At 35.8% G+C, this 17,116-nt stretch overlaps 1 long non-coding RNA gene across 2 annotated transcripts in view; it reads left to right on the top strand.

Annotated features, from left to right (window-relative positions):
- The window catches only part of LOC121471284, a 46,298-nt gene that overhangs the window by 2,841 nt on the left and 26,341 nt on the right, over positions 1 to 17,116 (top strand). The window contains exon 2 of one of the 2 annotated variants that reach the window (XR_005982650.1): positions 5,616 to 5,722. This is a non-coding gene — a long non-coding RNA (uncharacterized LOC121471284). Of the gene's footprint in view, positions 1 to 5,365; positions 5,723 to 17,116 lie in introns of both variants that reach the window. The other variant, XR_005982649.1, reaches the window with a different exon arrangement.

The raw sequence follows: 17,116 nt of genomic DNA, 5'->3' as shown, positions 1-17,116 counted from the left end.
TGCTTGGCTCACCACAAGTGTTGCTATTATCTGTCACCATACACTATTACTAATACCTTGGACTATGTCCCCTGTGATGAAACTTGTATTCCTGCTACTTCATACCATAACTGGAAACCTGTATGTCCTACTCCCCTTCACCCATTGTTCACATACCCAAACCCCTTTCCCTCTGGCAATCATCAGTTTCTTCTTTATATTTATAGGTCTGATTCTGCATTTCGTTTGTTTATTCATTTGTTTTGTTTTTAGGATTCTACATATAAGTCAATTTATATGGTATTTGTCTTTTATTCTCTAATTTATTTCACTTAGCATAATACCTTATAGGTTTTTTTTAATACCTTATAGGTTTATACACTTATCTCAAATAGCAAGATCCCATCCTTTTTTTATAGCTGAGCAATATTCCATTATATCCATCTGTAATCTATATAACATCTTTATTCATTCATCTATTGATGGACATCTGGGCTGCTTCCATATCTTGGCTATTGTCAATACTTCTGCAAAAAAAAAAAAAAAAAACAAAAAACAGGAATACATGTATCTTTTTGAATTAATGTTTTCATTGTCTTTGGGGGAATACCCAGTAGTGGAATTACTGAGTCATATGGTATTTCTAATTAAAAAAAAAAAAAATTTGGAAGAACCACTATACTGTTGTCCACAGTGGAAAGTTCACATTCTCAACAACAGTGCCCGAGGGTTTCTTTTTCTCCACATCCTTACCAGCACTTGTTATTTCTTGTGTTTTTTACTCTACTCATCCCAACATGTGTGCAATGGTATCTCAGTGTGGTTTCTATTTGCATTTCCCTATTCATTAGTGATGTTGAGTGTCTTTTTATGTGTCTGTTTGCCATCTGTATGTTTTCTTTGGAAACCCACTGAATGGGAGAAAATATTTACACATGACATATCCAGTAAGGGGTTAATATCTAAAATATATAAAGAATACAAGCAACTCAACACTTAAAAAAATCAAAAACAAAAACATAATCCAGTTAGAAAAGGGCAGAGACCTGAATAGAGATTTTTCCAAAGAAGACATACAGATGGCCAATAGTAACCATTCCATTTCTCATCTTCCTGAGTCCCTATGGATTTTTCTTGATGGTTTTGGCAAGGATTTTGCATGTCCTTGAGACCCTGCTAGACAGAAAGTTATTCAATAGCCTCTCTCTGTCCTCTTGTACTTGAGGAAAGCACATAGGCCTCAAGAGACTTTCTAAGAGATTTTGCTGCTAGCAACAATGGGCAAGAGAAACAATAAATGCAAAGGGAAAGTTTAAAATTGTCAAGAAATCTAACTCTGCAAAAGTGGTTTCTGTTCTTCTAACTTGCTATATGACTTTGGGCATAGTACTCATTTAACCATGTATTTTTAAAAACTGACTGTATATCATAAAGTAGTATTTCCAAACCCATGATTTTATTGGATTATTGAATAAATTAAGTACCAAATCTTATTTATTAAAAAAAAAAAAGAAAAAGAAAACAACTTTTTATTGAGGCCCTAACCTGGCTCTTTTGGGAAGCCTTTACTGCCAGGATTTAGTGCTCTTGCATTCTTCTGCAGGACGTGGCAAAACTTTGTGATATTTGTCATTCCATTTGTTGACAAGTTTATGTAGCTCCTCTAGCTGGCTGGACAATTATCTCTATTGGCTTTTTGTGTGTCCAGACTGGAGATGTATTCTGAGGAAAATGTTCTTTGCAGAAAGAGGAAAGCCTTCCTTTTCTTTTCTGTTTCTTCTTTCTTTCTTTTTTACTTTTTTTTTGGAGGGGGGTTGCGGGGTTTTTTGTTGTTGTTGTTGTTGTTGTTGTCGTTGTTATTCACATAGTAACATCTTTACTCCCCAAGGCCACTTAATATGCTCTGTGATCCAGGAAGTTTGGCTCTTCTCTAGCCCCTGTCACCATTCTTCTCTCACTTGGAAACTTTTAGGTGAAAAAAAAAACAACCCAGAATGAGACAAAGTCCTGCAAAGGTGCTAATGATGTGTCATTAAATAGAAAAAGACCAAAGTCTGTGAGTAAAAAAGGAAGGGAGGAAATTTCAACTCCTGGCAGTGGAGAAAAGGGGGACTATCTCTGGCCATGGTAAATCATTTATAAACAGAGAATGTGAGAAGTAGGAACTACCTGTAATCTTTATGCTATTTAGAAGTCTCATTTTCAAGAATTGTACAATGAAAATGAAATCGCAGTGAATGGATAATATTTCATAACTTTCATTAACTTCTTATTCTACTTTGAAATCATAGAAGGATAAAATTTATTCCACAAATAAGAAATCTGAGACCAACTCTCAGAAACTTATTCTTTCTATTGAGGAATATACTTGCTTTACAACCAGATGATGTAGGTTCACTGCCTTCCGTATGACAGAAGCTTATATTCCATTTGGAGAATCGATAACTTCTATGAATGGAGGTCACCAAATGACTTCTTGACTGAAATATTTTTACCATGGACTCGACTGAAATATCAACCTATGTACTATCTTGTCATAATTATTCTGTTATAAGTAGAAAGACAACATGATTTGTTAAAATATTCAGAGATTCAAATCCCAGTTTTACACTTTTTTGTCTCTGAATAATAGAAAAACTATTCTGCTTGTGTGAACTTCAGTTTCTTCACTATAAAATAGAAATAATAAAATATGTACCTTAATAGATGTTTTTTTTAAAGGTTTTATTTATTTATTTGAGAGACAGTGAAAAAGAGAGAGAGCACAGGAGCAGGAGCAGAGGGAGAAGGAAAAGCCGGCTCCCCTGCTGAGAAGGGAGCCTGACACAGGGCTCAATCCCACGACCCTGGGATCATGACCTGAGCTGAACACAGATGCTTAATTGACTGAGCCACTCAAGCGCCCTTAAAAGATGATTTTGAAGATTACATTTAATATACATGAAATCTGGGCAGCCCCAGTGGCTCAGTAGTTTAGTGCTTCCTTCAGCCTGGTTGTGATCCTGGAGACCAGGGGATGAGTCCCTCATTGGGCTCCCTGCATGGAGCCTGATTCTCCCTCTGCCTGTGTCTCTGCCTCTCTCTCTCTCTCTCTCTCTCTCTGTGTCTCTCATGAATAAATAAATAAAATCATTAATATATATATATAGATATATATATATATATACACACACACACACACAGATATGAAATCTTTAACACAGCACCCAGAATCTAGCAATAAATATTACATAGTGTCAGTCATCTATTTTCCAGTATGTAGTATTACTTTTCTTTTTTTTTTTTTTTTTTTTTTTAATTTTATTTATTTATGATAGTCATACAGAGAGAAAGAGAGAGAGGCAGAGACACAGGCAGAGGGAGAAGCAGGCTCCATGCGCCGGGAGCCTGATGTGGGATTCGATCCCGGGTCTCCAGGATCGCGCCCTGGGCCAAAGGCAGGCGCCAAACCGCTGCGCCACCCAGGGATCCCCTAGTATTACTTTTCTAAGTTTCCATATTAAAATGCTAAAGTCAACTGTATGCCAACGATAAAACAAATAATAAATATTATCTGTTTATGTTTTATCCTGAATGTGTTTATGAAAGTACTTTTCTAAAGGCCCTCATTTAATCTAAAGGCCTGAAATCACAGCAGGCCTAAATTTTAACCCTTGATGCTAGAAATATTGAGGGACGGTATCTACCATGAATTCAGATCTGGTGACATTTACAAAGGGCTGATTGGAGGATGTTGAGTTTGGGAAGGACAAAATACTTCAGAAGGGATGAAGTAGAGGTCAAGATGCCTTGATACTCTACCAGACTTAAATCACATCATGCAAAATGATCTCAGAGTTTCCTTAATAACTGTGACAGTGGATAGGAAAACACCTTCCATGACAATAGAGAGCTAATGTAACAACTTTCATCTTTGTGAAAAGGAAAAAAAATAAAACACTGAGTACAAAACTGATGGAAGAACAAAAGGTAACTAAGACTATCCATCATAAACACACCATGGGTTGTGAAGTAAAATTCAGTTAAAAAAAAAGTCTCCTTGTGTTATAAAATTATTATATCATGAATGCTACTAGCAGCAAAATCTCTTAGAAAGTCTCATGAAAGTTGTGTGCTTCCCAAGAGGACACAAAGACAAGCAAAACTCTGGTCAAAACCATCAAAATAAATTTTTAGGGACTTAGATAAGACAAAAAAGGGAATGCTGCACCCTCACATGGCTTCACATTCCTCACCATGTGAACACAGAGAGAGCTCTAATGTCTGTTCCTCTTCTTTTTTTTTTTGTATATTTTTTATTGGAGTTCGATTTGCCAACATATAGCATAACACCCAGTGCTCATCCTGTTCAAGTGGGGGGCCCCCCTCAGTTCCTATCACGCAGTCACCTGTTCCTCTTGTAATAAGGATACCAGATACCTACTCTATAGGAGTAGTGCTCTACCCTTATGACTTCATTTAACCTTGATTACTTCCCTAGAGGTCATATCTCAAAATACAGCCACACTGGGAGTTAGGGCTTCCATGTATGAATTTGGGGTGAACACAAATAACCTTTCCATAGTCCATTTATATTGGCTTTAATAAGTATATTAAGCTGGCTTCCCTTAAAAGCAGAACTTGGGACAAGAACTTAGGAGATTTCCCTGGGATATAAGTACTGAGACAGGAATTTATGAGATGAGCTCAGGAAGCAAGAGTGAGAGTGTGGGGAGAGTGAATCTGAAAATGTTGATGAAAGAGTGCACTACAATGCTACCTTAGGCAAGGTTCTCCTTTCAACCATGATATCTAACTATTATAGAATATTCCAGAATTCTCTATCTGAAATACAGCAGACTAGAACATTTTTATCCACTCTCACCTCCTTCATTTGGTGAAGCAGGTAAGAATGCTCTTGTGCACTGCCAAGCAAACCCCCTTTGAACAGAGAAGGCCTTAGCACAGAAAGAAGAAAGACATGCGATCTGAGCTTAGAATGGGATGCTGACAGCCAGCACAAAGTGAAATGGAACTGCCACCTGCATTACAACTGATGCCAGAGGTGGGCCAATGGAGCACATGCACCAGAGGCATCTATTTAATGTTTGTCTTTGCTTATGTACAAGTGGGCAAAAAGTAAACTGGCCATATTAGCCAGTTAAGGCTAACATGTTAGCTCCAGTTAAGGAGTACTTTTAATGGTCATATTGCCTCTTAAAATTAGAGGAATAGTTTTTATATGTGAAGTTGTATTAGTATGAAAAAGGAAAATAGTAGGGATATGAATTTCAGTTATCTATTATTATATACTGATTTAAAAAACATGTATTTTATTATATTTCTCATGGTTCTGCGGTCCTAGACTATGTTGAATGGTCTTCTTGCCCCTTCTGATGTTTGCTAGAGTTTTGTTCTTCTGAGGACTACAGAGCTGCAGTAGTTCAACATGACTCTCTCCCTGACTGGCAGTTGACGTTGGCTGTCAACTAGAAGTTTGTTTGGAGCTTTTGGCCAGAGCACATATGCACAGCTCCTCCCTGTGGCTTGGGCTTTTCATTACAAGGCATTTGGGTTTCAAGAAATAACCAGAAAGAAAGGAAATTGAAGTTTTCAGACTTTCATAATGCTCGTTTATACTCAAAACTCTTTGAAAGGTACTCCTTTGCATTGTATCATTCAAGACAATCACTGGACCAGCCTGGTTTCAAAGAGAAGACCATAAACTTCACCTCCTGATGGGAGGAGGAGCATGCATGCCCAGGTAAGAATATAATTATTTGCAACCATCTTTTAGCCCTAGCTATCACAATAGGATAACATGGCCTGTGTATTTTCTTGAGAATTAAAACAATTCTTTTTCAGGGTTCTACTATTTTGTTAATGCTTTGCTAAATCATCTATTCATAGTAGATGTTTTAGGGGACCAAAATCCTCTTCTACACTGATTAAGAGCAAATGGGGAATATCCCAGCAGGATTTTTTAAAGTACAGTATTAGTATCTACGTTAGAATCCCCACCATGCTTTTTAAATAATATGGATTCTTAGGCACAAATCACCTAATGAGTCATGGCCTTTAGAGCCATCCAAGAAATTAGCATTTTAAATAATGCACACTTGGTATCTGATAAAAACTGCTACTAGAAAGATGCATTCTTTGTCTCCCTTTGAGAATAAGAGACAATCACTGGGGAATGACAGCTATTCTGTACCCTGAAATCTTGAATAGACATTTTACGTAGTATGGAATGAGAAGCATGTATGAAGTTCTATAAACTAGGCAGAGAACAGTGTTTTCCAGGAAGCAAGTCCATCAGTCCAGAGGGTGTTTAGAAGAAATAGGATTATGGTATGACTACATTAATCAATCTAAAGTCTAGAAGAAGACAGATTGTGAAAGATTAGAATATCATACTAAGTAACAAGCTTCATGTTGAAGATAAAGCGTAGTCATTGAAAGGTTTTAATAGGAAGTGTCATATTGAGATGTATGATTTAGAAAGATTATTGTGTCTACAGTTTAGGCAATGGGATAGAGATAGAGATCTGATTAAAGAGAACGACAGTAAAGAAGATAACTGATAATGGCCTAAACTAAAATAGTAACCCATGTAGGTAAAGGTAATTAAACCATTAGAGTTGTTTACATAAGAATAGATCACTTTCCTCATAGGAAGATTTGTACTCCCACTAATGGTTCTATGAGGACATCCAACCAATTTTGAAATACAGATGAATACACGTAATATCGAACCCATCCATAATCTTTAAAAACATACTCTCTGTGTTGCCAGATTTTATGGAAAATTGTACAATTAGGTACTCAGACATCAGATACTCTTCTAAAAAGACTTACCTTTTTTTTTCCCCCTGCTGCATATCCAAAGGAACATCAGCTATCAATGTTCTGGGAAAGATACAAAGCCTATCTTTTCAGTCGATTTTATGGATGGGCAAAACCACACCCCATTTGTTTCACTTTGTTTTTCCTATTCCCTTTATGGAACTTTATGAGGTATAACCATAAAGTAATGGTTTTCTTATGTAGCTCGTAAACTAACTCTGAAGGCAATTCCAAAAGAGATTCAACACAGTTTTGAGCTATGGCAGCACTGTTAAAACGGAGGACAGCCTCCTCGGGTGATTACTCTGAAGAGGGCAGCACTCATTGGAATGTATTTCTCCAGTATGTTGGCTCTAAAAACACCCTTCTCCCTATCTTGACCCTCATATACCTACTGACTTTTTAAGTCTTCAATACAGATTTTTAAACTAATTTATGGTTATGCTTTATTCTAAAAGACAAGTGAGAGTTATATTAAGGAACCTGTTTCTTCCCTTTAAGCAAAAGTCAAATAGGTTTCTGTCTGGAGGGCTTTTGACAACCTCTGTATTCCTGACGGACACATAGCAGGCCTGTGGCTCATTTGCACACCCAAGAGAAAAGAATGCAGGGGAAGTATCCACACTGGGCTTAGAAATGCTAAGGGCAAAAAGCAAGATCCGAGCAAATCTTGGAACAGTCTGAGCAACATGAAATATATGCTGACTCCAAATGTGTATTTCCATTCTTAGAAATGAGGCAGTCCTGATCCCTTGAAGAAGAAAGTAAAGGAAATCAGACAACTTTTATTGACTTGCGGAGGCTATTCACAAGGGTAGCACACATAAATCTGTGCATGGCTCTAAGCCCTTGCTTCCTGAGTATATACAGACACACCATTGAAATGCTCATTCCTTCTCTTGGTCTAAGAAACCCCGAGCCACTCTCTAAACTTTTATTCTCTCACATACCCAAGAGGTTGCAAACATTACCGACGTCATTATTCTGTCTCCTTCCAAATGCCTTATGGTTCTACTCTCATCAAGGAAGTCCTAGCCCCCACAAAGATAGTGCCTCCCCTAGTAAACAAACTCCAAGTTGCACAAGCAAAACTGTGGTATTACAAATTGATACCCAGATTCTTCGCTCAAAGAGTATTGGCCTCAAAAGTAATCAGGTTCCAGTTCTTGTTATTGCAAGCTCCAATGCAAGCTTCTGAATTTTACAATGCAATTCTGGTCTTACAGTATCCCCTGCTTCAGTAGGTGGGAACACAGCATCTGTGCATTGTAAGGGTTTCCTGTTTCTTCTGGAATCTGTGGGTATCCACTAGAACTAATGTTACAACAGTTTTGTGTGCTTAAAAGCATGCCGTCATCCATACCCCTTTTCTGCGCTCCTAGGAGAATTGAGCTTAGCACTGGAAAGTTAGTGATAGCAATTATAATGAATTATGTATAGATGACAGAGAAGAGTGCTGTCAAGAAGCAGAATTTTAAAAGCAAAGGTGGGTATTCTTCAATGCATACATACACACTGGATTGAGGTAAGAAAACATCGAAGTATAAATTAATGAAAGATGGCTTCAGACTTGCCAATAAATGAGATTTCTGTTCAAAGCACTCCTTTACTTTTTTATGATAAAATGAGATATGTATATGATAAAATGGAATATTCCATGCTGGGAAGATGTGAGGAAGTGAACTTAAGCAGCACTAATAGTCTGTTTATAATGGAGTAATTTAAATATTGTACCTCTTAAACATACATTCTAATTTTTATGAGTCTATTTTTTAGCATAAAAACTACTTCTTGCCTACTTTGTACGTTTAAGCTTAGATTCACAAAGAGCATAAAATATAAACATAACACAGATACATATACCAATACATACTTCCTATTCCCCTCATTTCCCTGATAGTAAATCTAGAGCAGAGTGATAATAAGGAGTACTTTGAAATGCAAACACCACATAAGTGCAAGGCAGATTTTTTTTTTTTTCCTTGAAGGGCTGAGAAGTCATATTAAAAATCAGGAAGCTTATAAGATAAGCAAGGCAGATGATTCCAAGGCGTATTCATAGGACAAACACGCCAGCTTGGGTGTTTTCAAAATAGTCATGCTACTGCTAAAAAAAGGGTGTTTCAATGACACACTTTGTTATCAAAAACTTCATTCAGCTTAGAATTGTGTTCCATGATTGGATTTCTCCCTTCCCATCTGACTTTTGGTGAATAGGCTAAATTTACTCAGAGAGTCTAACACCCTGCAGTGTGGTTCTCCCAAGCAGAGGGCTTCAGCACACTTAGGGAGGCTATTTAGCCAGAGTTTGAGAGCTCAGATTCTGGTGTCAGACTGCTTGAGTTTGAATTTCACTCTGGCACTTTTTAGTCCCTAAGAGACAGGAAAGTTACTTATCTTTCTGTGCCTAAGTTTCCTCAAATGAGGCTAAAAATGGATTCTACTTTGTAACACTGTTATAAGGAACAAACAGCTCAATATATGTGAAGGACTTAAAACCGTAACACTTAGGAAGTATTCACATAACCAAGCACACACACACACACACATACATGCACATGTATGTTTATGAGCTACTGTGATGCTACTGGTTGAGAAGCTTCAGTGTCTACAGAAGTGATTTATATATCTGAAACCTGAAAAGTGGCCTAACAAAGGAATATGTGTTCTTGAGAATACAATAGTTCCTCCTTATTGGTGTTTTCAGGTCAACCACAGTCCGGATGATCCTCCTTTTGATGTATCGTCTATAGATCAATAGTAGCCTAGCTCTGTGTCACAATGCCTGTCTCATTCACTTCATTTTATCTCATCATGTAGGCATTTTAATTATTTCACATCTTCACAAGAAGAAGGGTGAGTACAGTACAAGATATTTTAAGAGAGAGAGACACCACATTCACATAACTTTTATTATTGATGTTCTATTAGGTTTTTTAAAAGATTTTATTTATTTGAGAGAGAGATCTAGAGAGAGAGAGAGAGAAAGAGAGAGAGAGAGAGAGAGAGAGAGAGCACAAGCAGGGTGAGGGGCAAAGGGAGAGGCAAATTCCACTCTGAGCAGGGACCCCCATGCAGGACTCGATCTGTGGACTCCAGGATCATGACTTGAGCAAAAGGCAGCCACTTAACTGACTGAAGTACTCAGGCACCCCTATTTTATTAGTTTTTAGTTATTGTGTTAATCTTTTTACCTAATGTATAAATTAAACTTTATCATAAATATACACGTAAATATATGTATATGAAAAAGCATAAATAGGATTTGGTACTATCTGCAGTATTAGGCATCCACTGAGGTTCTTGGATCATATCTTCCATAGGATGAGAGGAGCGGAACTACAGTATCTGGAAAACACAGAAAACACAGAATACATCTAACTTAGATGTTACCATTTCCCCCCAGTTTGCTGTAAGTTACTACTATTCTGGTCCAGTGCCAAGGAGAGCCAAACTTTATCATTATCTCAGGCTGAAATTGTTCAAAGTAGCTTTGTTCCCTATGACTTTCTAACCTAGGTACCACTGTACTGAGATAATTGAAAAAGTATAGGCTACATTTCAGATGATGGACAGAATTTTGCCTGCTTATGTGTCACTTTCAGAATCTTTAAGGCATTCAGAGACAAAGATGATATTTTATCAAATGCTGATCATTTTATTGTACTTAAAGGTTTTTATGAAAACCAATCTCACTACTTTGTATCACACATTTTTGAATGTTTGACAAATATTTATTGAGGATCAATTAAGAGCCAATCACTAGGAGAGATAACGAAAGTACACAGGTGAAAAAATTTGCTCTCCATCTTCTCTGAAATGTAAATATAGTAATAATACAGTGGAGTGACTCCTGAATACTGTTACTATCTACCTTACAAAACCAAGTCCATGATACCTGAAAAATAAAAGTCTACCCCACATTAGTTTACATACTAGGATGTATGCAAGTTGAATATTGATCAACTAAATACTTTTTAAACTAGAATTATTCTTAATAATTGACTCTATAAAGAATTGATATTATTCAAAGTATAGTGGTAAGATGAAGTTGTTGAATTTATGTTTAGAGGATTTTTTATTATTTATTCATAGAAGTTAACAATTATCAATTAATTTATATATTCATTAAACTTAAATCTAAGACTAAATTTTAGACTCCTAAAATTTGCTTTCATGTGATGAATAGCAGCTTAATCCTTTTATATTTAGAGATTTGATTTTCAAAAGGCCATGATTACAAACATATCTTCATTCTCTTGCCATATGCAATTCTAGAGTGAAAGAAAATATTTCATCTTGAGATGTTTCTGGTTTATTTTAGTTTATATATTATGCACCCTCATATTTAGCCATTTTTAAAATGCCAGTTTTCTATAGGAAATCTTATTTATTTTTTGGAAAAGCTACTATATGCACTTCAAAAAGCTAGTAAATATACTTGTACAAAATTAAAATTATTTTAAAAAAATCAGTACTAAATTTTATTTCCTTCCCTGCTCTAACAGCTCAATGACTCTTTGCAGAGAGGGTCACTGTTGCCCGTTTTTTCTTTATCCTTTTAGAAATTATCTATGAATTTAAACACACACATAACTGTTTTATTAAAAAATTTTTTTATTCATTTATTCATGAGAGACACAGAAAGAGAGGCAGAGATATAGGCAGAGGGAGAAACAGCCTCCCTGTGGGGAGCCCCATGCAAGACTCAATTCCAGGATCATGACCTGAGCCAAAGGCGATGCTCAACACTGAGCCACCCAGGCACCGTCCCACCCCTCCACCACATAATTATTGAACATAGTTGATAATATATTACATGCATTGTTTTGCACCTTGCTTTTTCACTGAATATAATTTGGAAATCTGTCCATAAGTTAAAGTAAAATAGAAGTGCCTCATTCATTTAAAAGTTTGCAGTATCACTTTAGAATGACCCCTAATAAATTCATGTCCTCTGTGGTCCATTGTGCCTGAGTGTAGGCAGAACTTGCTTCCAACCAACAAAATACAGAAAAGTGATGACAGGCACTGCCTTGATTCAGTTACCTTATGGCAAAAGTGAAGGCATGTCATTTTCCTGATTACTTTTCTTTGTATAAGAGTCTATCTTGGCAGACAGGAACTGGAGCTCCCTTTCTAGCTTTGAAGAGGTAAGCTGTGGTGCTGTGAGAAGGAAGGCAAATGGTAAGGGCCCGAGTGCAGGCCTAAGTGCAGAGAGAGGTCCCTGTCAGCAGATAACAAGAAAAACAAAATCTCAGTCATGCAGCTGCAAAAAAAAATTACTTCTGCCTACATTGATCTGCTTGGGGTTAGTTCTTCCCTATCAAGCATCCAGGTAAAAAGATAGCCTGACCAATATTTCATAGCCTAATGAGACCCTGAGAAGAAAATCTGACAAAGCCATGCCTGGACTCTTGACCCAGAGAAACTCTGAGAAAATAAATATGCATTTGTTTAAGTAACTGTGTTGACTTAAATTTTTATACAGCAATAGAAAATCAGTACACTTGTTGGGTCATTATATGGATGTGCCATTATCGATCGATTGACTGATTGCTACCTTTTTGAACTCAAGGGCAAGCAGAAAGTTAAATTAACAAAACTCCTTGTTTTGTGCAATGCTAAAATCATTAGTTCAAAGTGCTTTTCCTTTTATTCTTATTTTATCACTTTGTTTTAACCATAATTCTCACTCACATTCTCCTCCCACCAACAGGCAACCATTTAAATGAGTTTGATGTGTATCTCTTTTTGTTAGATTTTTATTTCTGACAATTATGTACATGAATTTGAAGTTTGCCTAGATGTTACTGAGCTATTTTTTCTGTTAGCCAGCATTGTTTTTATGAATGAGATGCATGTTTCTATATTAGCATCTATTTAATTGTTTCTCATTTAAATAGAATTCCATGATGTGCTTATACCACATTCTTTTCTGTTTCCCCAGTAATGGATATCTAGTGTGTCATGCTTTTCACTGGTACGGAATGTCTTAAAGATGAACGTTTATGCTTCCATTGTGAGAATTTCTCTAGGTATATACCCAGGATTTATAGGGTCTTTTTTATTTATCTAATCTTTATAGATTACTCTCCAGAAGGAAGATGGCTGTCATTCCATACGATATACTCTGACCAGCAGTACAAAGAGTTCCTTTTTCCTGTCACAACCCAATTTATGAAATCAGAACAATCTAGGCACAAAATGGGACTCACCATGGTTTTAACTCCCATTTCCTTGACTTCCAGTGAGTTTCAGTAACTCCACATGCTTATTCACCACTTGCACTTATCCATTTTTCAAGTGCCTATCCCTAACATTTGTCTAATTTCTGCTGATTTTCTCTTTATGTACATAGATTATACAAGCAAATTGTAGATTTTGGTGGAAGAAAAAGGTAATAGGTTTCTTAATTTACTGTAGCTCATACAAAAAAACTTAATTAGAACTATTATAAAGTTCTGAGATTAGCAAATGGTGGTGAAGAATTGATACTTTGAGTTGGCTGATTTTCTTATTCACATTCCCATACCACATTGCTTTGCCTTTGATAACTATATAGTAATGAATGATAACTGTGTCCTCTTGAAGTTTGTCTTCACTATTGAAAGTCCTTTAATTTCCACTAGATTCAGCTATTTTTCACACACAACCTCACAAAAACTATCAGATTCGGTGGGGAGGGAATGGATTGAATTTGTAGGTTAATCACGGAGAAATTGGCACCTCACAAATATATGAAAAAGGTATATGCCTCCATTTATTTAGAGCCACTTTAATTTCTATTGGTGGTATGTGTAGTTTTAATCAAGAATTCTTACACATTTCTATTAGATTTGTTCCTAAGTATTTGATATTCTTTTAAATCATGTTTATTTTTGAATTGTTTTCTTGTGAACGTATAGAAATGCAATATATTCTGTATTGCCATGACATGTAGCAACCCGTCCAAATTTACTTATTATTGCTAATGGTTTATAGGTTCTTCTGAACTTTCTAAATACATAATCACACCATCTGTGGAAATTGAAATTTACTTTTAAAAATTTCATACCTTCAATTTTTTTGTTGGTTGCACTGCCTAAGTTTGCCAGTAAAATTGTGGATAAAAGTTATTATGGACATCCCTCCTTATTACTGGCTCTGAAGGGAAACATTAAACATCTCTCAGCATTATATGTAACATTAGCTATTGGTTTTTAGTAGATACCCTATAACAAATTGAGAAGAAAAAATTTCCTTCTCTCAGTTTCTTGAGGTTTTTTATTTTTTAATCAAAATAAGTGTTTTTTTTTAATTAAAATAAGTGTTAGGGGCAGCCCAGATGGCTCAGTGATTTAGAGCCGACTTCAGCCCAGGGCCTGATCCTGGAGACCAAGGATCGAGTCCCACGTCAGGCTCCCTGCATGGAGCCTGCTTCTCCCTCTGCCTGTGTCTCTGCCTCTTTTTCTCTCTGTGTCTCTCATGAATAAATAAATAAATAAATAAATAAATAAATAAATAAATAAATACTTTAAAAAAGTGTTAAATTTTTTTAAATATATTTTTTGCCTCCGTGGAGATGATTGTTATTCTTTTTTTTATTCTGTTGATAGTGTAAACTGTATTGGTTAATTTTGAATGTTATACTAACTTTAAATCCTCAAATAAATCCCATTTACTCAAGATGAATTATTCCTGTTTATATATTGCTGGATTCAATTTGCAAATATTATGTTTGGTACTTGTGTCATGCTCATGAGAGATATTAGTCTGTCAAATTTCTTTGTTGTAATTAGGTTTTAATTTCAAGGTTATGATAATTTCATAAAATTAACTGGGAATTATATCTTCTTCCTCTACTTTCTGAAATAAGTCATTTGAGATTGCTATAACTTTTCTTTTTCTTCTTTAAATGTTTGAAAGTGTATAACAGTGATACCATATGGGTCTGAAGGTTTCTTTGTAGAAAGATTTTTAACTACAGATTTAAATTCTTTACCAAATATAAGAATATTTCATTTCTTGTGTCAAACTTGGTAATTTGTGTTTTCAAGAAATTTGTTCATATTGTTCCTTTATCAAATTTATTAAAGATGTTTATTAATAAAGATGTTTTATTTCTTAAAATATTTCTTAAAATATTTATTTCTTAAAATATTTATTTCTTAATCTCTTAGAGGATCTGTGCTCATATCCCTTGTCATATATAATACTAGTTAATACCAGATAGGTGAAAATTCAAGAATTTGTTAAAACATTATTTATTGAATACTTAATATAGACTCAAGTGCTATTCTAGACACTGAGGATTCAGTAGTCAGAAAATCAGACAAAAATCCTGTTCATTTGATGCTATGTTCTAATGAGCTCACATTAAAATCTAAATGTAAATTTGCCCTTTTACATAAATCCAAGATTTCTTATTGTTTGACAATTTCTTGTTTCCTCTCCAGTATGAAAAATGAATTGAGCTAATATTAAAAAGTCCACTTTTTCCCATCTCATATGATTTACAGTTTGAAACTGGATGTTTGTTTGTTAGACTTTCAAATTTAGTCTGTATTTGTTATGTTCAGTTGCTGTCCAGCTAAAGTCTTCTGTCAGTGTTTGGGTAGTGCCTGTAATTGAAGAGAATCACTTAGAGTGGAGAAGGATTTGGGAGTCCTTCTTTCTCCCTGAAGTTTATTTTGGTGGGGCAGCCCACTGTGGCATAATAGGATGTGTGATGATCAGCTGACAAGTTTGCCTAAATGCTGTGAAAATAGGAGTAAAGGCTGCTCTGCAGTCACTAAAGCATGCTTTCTGCCTGACCTGGTGATATCTCAAGAATTCATGATCTGTGTGCTCACATGGGCCAAACATGGGTTTCTGAAGCCATGACACTTGATATAGGTGATTCATTTCCCAGGCTTTCTTCCCTGGGCTCCAGTTCCAAAGAAAGGCTGTCACATTTACCCTTGGCTGCTATCAGCAGTTTACTCTGTGAAATCTTTTGAGTGTCAATTAATTTGGTAAATTTCATGTGTGTGTCTCTCTCTAATAAACCCTATGTCTTCTGTACTGCATTATGTAAACTTCCAATAACTTCTTTTTGTTCCTGCCCTAACCTCAGGATTCAGGGTAGAGCTACCCTCACCCTCTCCAGGCAATACTTAAGGCCCTATGAAGACATATTTATATTCTTCTGTCATTCAGAGATTTCAAGCAAGAGTGTTCCAGGACCCTAGAAAAACTCCCAAACTTCCGAGAACATTCTTTTCGGCTTTCATCTTTATTGGAAGAAATATTCATCAAAACCGTCTCCACAATAGGTCAAGGGAAAGAGAAAAATGTTCCTATCTGTATTTAATCTTTGAAAAGTCTTCATTCTCAGAAGGCTTCTTTCACATAGGTTGCTTTGTATATGTGCTATAAGAAAGATAAAATAAGCAAATATATCCTGTTTACTCAAATGATTATGTCCTGCACTAGAATCTAGCTTAATAGAACTTATTTTCGTGCAATTTAGTGTGTCTCCTCTTTAAAATGAAGATAGGGCATGAATTACAAGAAAAAGAAAGTGGAACTGAGTTTAATCTCCCAAGTCATTGGTACAAGTAAATACGTTATATACTATTCCATTTCAAAGAGTTAAGAGTTAATATGAGCAGATCATGTTCAAAAAGTAAATCAAAAACAGGGTCAAGGTTCAGGTTAAGAAGCAGAAAGCAGTAAGAAAATGAGGTCATGAGCCAGGGAGTTCTTCAGGAGTCAAATACCTGCTGTTCAGTCTTCAGCATGGGCTAGGGGACAGGTCAACCTGCCTTGGAATAGGAAGTGATCCTTTTAAAACATGAAAGCTATTATTTCCTCAGTGGCTGAAGAATTTCAAAAAATGTCAGCTTGGACCAAATTTGAACATTGGTAAAATGAAAACTACAATATAGACACAACACATAAAAAGGAGAGAAAAACCAGGGCCAGACATAAGTGTGAACTGGGTAGCTGGTGGAATATATCCTGCATATAAAGTTCTCCAAGAAAGTGGAAAGAGTGTGGTGCAAAGGAGAAAGGATAGGATCTGGAACAGAAGACATAAAATAAATTCTCAAGCTGATCCTGTAAGAGGATGTGGTGGTTTGGGGCTTATAATTTGATCTCTTCAGGCTTCATCTCCCTCAGAAGTAAGAAGAGAGAAAACCAAACACCTATTTACAAGATCCTGTAAGAAATAACATAATTGCTAACAAAGCTAGTTATGGCCATTTTCTCAATTTGTTTTGGCATTTCTTTATATTTTAAATTAAAGATAGTTGGTATAGGAATCTGCTGTAGGAAGACAAAAAAT

The sequence above is a fragment of the Vulpes lagopus genome, chromosome 1 (genome assembly GCF_018345385.1).
Source record: "Vulpes lagopus strain Blue_001 chromosome 1, ASM1834538v1, whole genome shotgun sequence".
Lineage (NCBI taxonomy): Eukaryota > Metazoa > Chordata > Mammalia > Carnivora > Canidae > Vulpes > Vulpes lagopus.
The sequence above is the reverse complement of the archived record's forward strand: the minus strand, read 5'-3'. Positions and strand labels throughout refer to the sequence as shown.